Consider the following 7,013-nt stretch of genomic DNA (forward strand, 5'->3'; position numbering starts at 1 on the left):
CCCACCCACCCACACTTTCCCCCTACAATGTTACTATGAGCTGTAGGGCGGGAAGAGCTAACTACACAGCTCTGAAGTTTGCTCTCAAGGCAGCTGACCTCTCGACCCTCGGCCACTCTGCTAGGGCTGTCAGGTCACAGCGAGGCTGGCAATGGGCAGAGCTGGTATGGGAGTGGCTGTGCCACAAGAAGACCAGGCAGGCATCACTGCCCAGTCCACCAAGCATGGACGCAAAGGCAGGCAGTGTAATAAAAGGGCAGCTGGAGGCCATGGTGGGCGAGGGGGAGCAGAATTTGAGGCATGTGAGGGTCAGGGGTCAAACAAGCATCATCAATCAAAGAGTAGCTGTTCACCCAAAGCAAGTCTGAGAGGCGCAGAAGAGAAGCTACTTGTACTCTTTTCCAGAGAAAATCTGGTCTCAGATCTTAGGGGGAATAAGTGAGAAACAAATGATAGCTACCATTCACGTGAAGACGGTTTAAGCATTCTACATTCTCATGAATCTCACCTACTACCCCCATTTGACAGACAGGAAAACTACTGCACAAGAGTTTAAGGAAACGTGCAGGAACACCCAGCATGGCGGAGCCAAGGCCTGAAATCAGGGGGGCTGGCTCTGAGACTCCTTCCTGGGTATCTCAGTGCTGCCTCCTGATGGGGAAGGACAGGGACCCCAGCTGCCAGAGATGGTGTCCAGCCCGTGCCAGACCCCCTCCTCGTCTTCCTGGAATTGACAAGTGGTCAGAGGCACTGCCTCTCAGGAGGAAAAGTCTGTTTGGCAACTACAAATTTGTAGCTTGCTGATACGATCGAACGGAAGCGGGTAGAAAAGCCTCCCAGTGGTCTGCGTACCCGTTTTCATAAGGAATTAGTTTCTCTCTCTTGACTGAGCCTCCTAGAGAAATGGTTAAGTCCAAGAAATGGCCTGTCCTCCCACCCCAGCCCCCGGTAGTCACCCCTGCCTTAAACCAGAGGCCGTGCCCCCCTTTCATCAGACGCCTGTGGGTAATTCTCTTGCCATTTCCCTGCTGGGGCTCCCAGGGCCAGGCCTAAAGGGTTAACATCTCATTTCCTCTCGTCTTTCAAGCTTTAATCCTCATCCTGAGCTGGGTGCATTCCAAGCCCACCTGGAACAGGTCATGACGAGCCCCAGCCCATGGCTGGCCCTTCATTTCCCCTGGCAGGAGATTAGATGGGGCACCCATTAATCACTCATTGCTTGTGTCCTCGCTGCTGGCCAGCCCCCAGGCAGCCGGCCAGCTGACTGGGAGGGTGGAGCAGGCCTGCCCCTGCCCAGCCCAGGTTGTGAGCTGCCCAGTGCCACCCTTCTGGGATAAGACACCACAGTACAAGCCTAGCCCTCTGTCCTCTGGCCCATGCCAGACAGGAGAGGGCTAAGGGAGAACTCTGCCAGGGTACCACCTAAGCCATCAGCTTCTGCAAGGCGCCTCTGAGAAGACAACGTGCACAGTACATTTAGTTGAAAGATTAGGTAAAAAGAAGAGGTAAGTAGGAAGAGACCACTGACCCAGGACAACTAACCATCAATAAAGAAAACTGCTGCCTACTTGTTTCTTAGATTCTTCTTGGAGGAGTCTGAAGGGAAACTGGGGGCTGAGAGGAGGCAGTACAGAGGGGAGAGGATGTTGAATGGAGAATTCATGATTATTACTGCACAGCTAGAGGTGTCATTTGCTGGGTTTCAATATTCAGCCCTTTAGACACAAAGTTCTGGACCCGAGTGGGCCTGAGATTGTATATTTTTTCTCTAGCACATACATTGAGCACCAATGGTCTGCCAAGCACTGATCAGGTACAGAGGGGATGAGAGAGATGGGATGAAGGTGATACTGAGCGCTCACTATGTGCTGCCTGCCTGTGCACTGGTCCCCCCACCACCCTTCAGGCTTTGGCCATCCCTTTGTTACAGATGGGGAAACTGAGGCTAGGGATTGGAGCGGGGCAAAATAAAGGCTTCTAGAAGGAAGGAAATGTGTCAACGACCAAACGCCATTCTGGGGAGGAAAGTGCAACCCACCAGGCAGGCAGGGAGGGAGGGGCTGGCATGGCACCTTTAGCCCTATCTGGGGAGTCGCGGCCCATTTCTTACCCCAGGAAATTTGGGGCTCCGTAACCAACCCACTCTGAGCCTTTTCCCTCAGCACTTGCTCAGGCCCAGAAAGAAATTCACAGTGAGCCTGATGGGGACAGGGCCTCCATGCCTCTGTGGGGAGGACTGGGGGTGAGGAGTGTGCTTTCAGGACCAAACTGAAGACCACTTTGACCAAAAAAGGGCTCCCCGCCCAGCCTGGGCCACGGTGCTCCATTGCTTCTCCTCAGAGTCAGGGAAGGCCTCCGTTAAAACGGAACATGTGACCTGGGATGAAATGGCTCAGTAACGTGCCACCTGTCACTAGCACCTCCTTGTAAAGGCAGCCTAGGGCGGTGGTTCTCACACCTGAGCCTGCAGAGGAATCACCTGAGACAGTCTTAAAAATGCCAGCTCCTGGGCCCTGCCTCCACCCTGGAATCCGTTTGGTTTTTGTCGTTTGATTTTTTTTCACCAGATCCTAACTCTGATTCAGATGTTCCAAAGACAACCCTTTCAGGAAAGAATGATATAGTGGAAAGAGGACCAGACGTATACAGCTGGATTCTGGATTTAGATTCAAAATCTGAGTTGTTAACCTCAGGCAAGTAACCCTGAGGCGTCTTCCTTATAAAATGTGGGTGATAATGTCTCCATCACAGGGTGCTGGGAGGATCAAAGCACCAAGCACAACACACACCAGTGCTCACTAAACAGGGACTGAATGACTTCATCAGGCCAGCCAGGCTCCAGAAACCAGAGAAGTCGGTTTTGGTGGGCTGGGGAAAGAAAGGGCAAAACAGGCCCGGAGATGAGGGGTGCCCCCGCATCAGTACACAGGTCCTGAAGAGGGGGGATCCTGACAGGGGGCCAGAGGCAGCAGAGCAGCCTAAAGCCAGAGGCTCCCACTAAAGCCCCCCCTTCCCAGCATCAGCCTGTGTCCTGTTAGCTCCCGACATAACATTTCTAATCCATTATTTTCCCAGAGAAGGCAGTCAATAAAGACACATGAAACCTTGATATCCACACATACACAAATAAATAACACAGTCACACACAAAAAGATACAAGGTAGGAAATGTGGAGAAAAGAGGAGAAAGATGGGAAAAGTGGGATGGCAGGCCAAGCCCAGTCAAGTCACATTTTCCGGTTTGCTGGTGCTGGTAACAAGTGGGCACTGTGCCGCCTGCCGTGGAGAGGCCCAAGAGGAGAGGCCATGAGGCTCGCCCATTAGGACATGTCCAGGCTGAATACAGAGTCCGTGCAAAGAATGCAGGACAGCACGGAAGGTGGGTCCAGGGAGGAGAGGTGTGTGTGCAAGAAGGCTGAGATACATTTCCCAGCAAACTTCAGATTAACAGGGGTCGGCAAACTTTTGAGATGGAAGAGCCTCCAGGGGTCAGCAAACTGCGGCTCACGAGCCACATGCGGCTCCTTGGGTACGTACATGCGGCTCTGAAGTAAAATTGAAAATGGAAACAAAACTATCATAGTTTCACTTATAAAATTTTTCAAGGATATTATTCACATAATGGAGATTATTTAAAAATATATTTACGGCTGTCGAATAATTTTTAAATTGTTGTGAGGAACAGGATTGGCTCTTCCAGGGGTCGGCAAACGTTTGAGACGGAAGGCACCCAAAGAGCCACATGCGGCTCGCGAGCCGCAGTTTGCCGACACCTGGATTAGTAGAACGGAAATCTGAATTTCTGAGCTGTGGGTGGGGGGCATACAAGACCACAATGAAGAGACTGGGTAAGTGGAGTGAAGTGTTTTAGGAGGGAAACACTGGGGTATTCTTGGATCAATAAAGCAGACTGGAATTAAGACAAGTTTTAAATGCCCAGATGAAGAATGGCCTTGCTTCAACCCTGTCCACAACAGCATGTCTTTGCTCTCCAGGTCTTTGCTCAAGCTCTTCCCTCTACCTGGCATGCCCTCCCTCCTTCCAGCCTGTCCCATCTCCTTGCACTCTTCCTCATCCTTCAAAGCCCAGCTGTGACTCTCCTAGCTCCTCCTATGCAGAAAAAATGTCTCCCTCATCTGTGTCTGTTTGATGTTTTGCACACCCCCCCATATTTTGCATTGTTTTGTGGCTATTTCTTTATGTCTCTTTATCTCCCAGGTGGCCATTAATCATCTGCTAGCCTGTCAACAAATTGAGGGCAAGGATATTGTCTTGTTCTTCCTTTAAGCCCCAGCACATAGCAACAGTCCCTGGCACACAGCAGATGCTCAAAATAATCTGCTGGAGACAAATGAAATAGACGTGAATACTGGGGAGCCATTGTAATTTCTTGAGAGAAATGATGTGGCAAAATCAGAATTTTAGGAATATTAATCTGTCAGCATGAACGACGATGGATTAAAATAAAGAAAGAGACTTGTGGCCAGCAGTCAAGAGCGGAGATTATTACTGTAATTTGGACATAAGGTGGGGGCAGAGGGAATGGAGACAGAAAAATAATTTTCTGCAATATCACAAAAGAATGTGGAAAGCATTTGGTAGCAAATAAGCTACAAATGTGGGTAATGGGATGGGGCAATAGCGGGTACTCAAACATCTGAGATTCCTGGACAACTGGGAGAAAGGTGGTACCATGAGAGAAATGTGGGGGACCTAGAAAGAGAGGGTCAATACTTGGCCTCTCTCCAGGATAATTGACTGCAATCACAACCAGCATATCTAGGCAAAACAAAAACCAAAACCACAACACCTCCAAATCAGAAGTTTCAACCCTGACCTTACTCCCCAACTCTGGGTTGTATTTTATTTCCTAAAAACCAGTTAGAAACATTTCTTCATGGCAGAGGAGAACTGAGATGAAGATAAGACCAGCCTGGTACCCTGCTCAGGGCTCAGCATGCAGGAGATTACATGAGCTCAATCACCAGCCCTCCCTACAAGAGACCAGTTTGATGTATTGCTTATTCAGTAAGTGCTCCATCCAGTATTCTGATTACCCACTCTCATTTCCCAGGCCGGGACCTCTGGGAAACCCCTGCTCCACTCCTGCAAAGGCTTATAGGAAAGTCCCAGTTCTCCCATCTCTGCTTCCTTGCATTAATCCCAGGGGGAGGATTTTGTTTTCTAAAGGAATTCAACTATTGTGCCAACAAAAATCTATAGGAATTGAAGGGTACTCAATTTAAATCACATTTTTTAAATGTTTGCTTCTTTGTATATTGAGACCCAGCAAGAGCCCATGAATCCCAACCACTTCATCACCTCTATCAATGAAGTATAAGACATGTGCAGGTTATGCAGGTTTTAAGTGTTGTGTGATCTTTGAAAAATCGATTCAGTGCCTGGGTGCCTTCTGCCGTGAAATGACAATTGGACAAGATAATTCCTTAGACCTCTCTTGGGTCTCTCTTTCTCTTACTCCAAATCCCAACAGGCATTCCATGATTGCTCAGCTACTCAGGTCCAAGGCTTCAGATTCACTTACTGCCTTGCAAAGGGGTGAAGCATGCTGGGATGGGGGGGGGGCACAAAGGAGACAGAAGAGACACAAGTATGCACATTTAATAGGCAGTAGTGGAGGCTGGAGGGGCGGGGGGCTGAGTGTGGACTGACTGCTTAGGAAACACCAGCCCCACAAATTCCAGATGCTAAGTGGACCTGAGAACAATCTGAAAGCCCCCTTCCCAAGTTAGGGCTGATGTTATTTCAAAGTAAAAAATATTAACTCACAGATCCCTAAAGCCCCAAGGTGAGCTAGCTCTGTAAAAGCTAATTCTGTGAGCGCGCCAAGGGACTGCAGGTACTTGGGCTGCACTCCGGGAAGTGTCCAGAGTTGGAGGAAACAACCCATCCACTCCGGCTCCCACAGGCACTGGGCTGCCGCGGTTTAGCTGAGACACACACACGGATTAGCAGAGACACACAGACGGGTTTGAGGCTTTCTAGAAAACAGAGTGGCGAGGCCCCTACGCGCCGACCGAGACTCGACCAGCTAGCTCTCCGGCCCCCGGCTGGAAGTAGGCGAGGCTGGAGTGGGGGCGCACGGGCTGGCTGTGCACTCGCCGGTCCCCTCTGCCGAGACCCAGAGAGCGCGGGCCGCAACTCCAGGACGGCCGAGGTTGACGGTCCCTAGAGTTTCAGAGTTGGAGGGCGGAGGGGTGAGTGAGTGCTGGCGCCGGCGGAACAGAGCAAATCCTCCAGGAAGGAAAGAGAGGAGGCGCAGCCGTCGGCACGGACCAGGCGCGGCTGGCTTCCCGAGCCCGGTGCCGGCGCAGCCCCGCGGCGCCCCGGACACACCCACTGCGCCCCGCCGCCTAGCGCCCGCCCGCCCCGCGGTCCAGAGGGAGCCCGAGAGGCGGCAGGGGCCGGGTCGGGGTCGCGCGGGCAGAGAGCAGGGGGCGCGGGGCGCGCGGCGCGGGCAGCTCTGCTCACCTGGCGGTCCGCGTCCTGGAGCGGCCGGCGGCCGCCTCGCCTCACCTCGCCCCGCGTGGTTCCCGGCGCCGGGCAGCCCGAGCCCGCCGCATGGACGGCCGCCGCCGCCCCGCGCCCGCCCTGCACCGGCTCCCGCTGAGCCCCGGTTCTGTGTCCGGCTGCGCGGGCGGCCAGCGGCTCGGGCGCGCGCGCAAAGCTCTGGCTCGAAGTTTGGGATCCGGAGAACCGGGACCCGTGCTCCCTCCGTCCGTCCTCCCTCCCCCACTCGCGGCCTCCTGCTGTCATCTGGAGTCGCTCCTGGCGCCCCCTGGCGGCCGCCTCAGGAAGGACCGGCCCTCAATCCACACCTGAGACTCCAGAGGGGCCCCCTTCAAAGATGAGCGAGGCTGATCTCTGGGTACCACCAGTCTGTAGATAGGAGGACAGTCTACAGAGGCAATGAAGGCAGGAGGATAGCAAGAGTGGAATGAAGAGTGGTCTGGGCGGACCAGGCCCCGCCAAGTGAGAGGCAAGACCAGGAGG

The 7,013-nt window shown here is 52.9% G+C and overlaps 1 protein-coding gene across 2 annotated transcripts in view; it reads right to left on the minus strand.

The window, feature by feature from the left end:
- THSD4 (thrombospondin type 1 domain containing 4) overlaps window positions 1–6,735 on the minus strand; it is a 639,484-nt gene extending 632,749 nt beyond the window's left edge. Inside the window, exon 1 of one of the 2 annotated variants that reach the window (XM_019659629.1) lies at window positions 6,492–6,735. The gene's annotated coding sequence lies outside the window, so the exon portion shown is untranslated. Of the gene's footprint in view, window positions 1–6,048; window positions 6,122–6,491 lie in introns of those variants that run through there. The other variant, XM_019659633.1, reaches the window with a different exon arrangement.
- Window positions 6,736–7,013: the final 278 nt, after the last annotated feature.

This window comes from Hipposideros armiger, unplaced genomic scaffold (assembly GCF_001890085.2).
Source record: "Hipposideros armiger isolate ML-2016 unplaced genomic scaffold, ASM189008v1 scaffold_302, whole genome shotgun sequence".
In the NCBI taxonomy this organism is placed as follows: domain Eukaryota; kingdom Metazoa; phylum Chordata; class Mammalia; order Chiroptera; family Hipposideridae; genus Hipposideros; species Hipposideros armiger.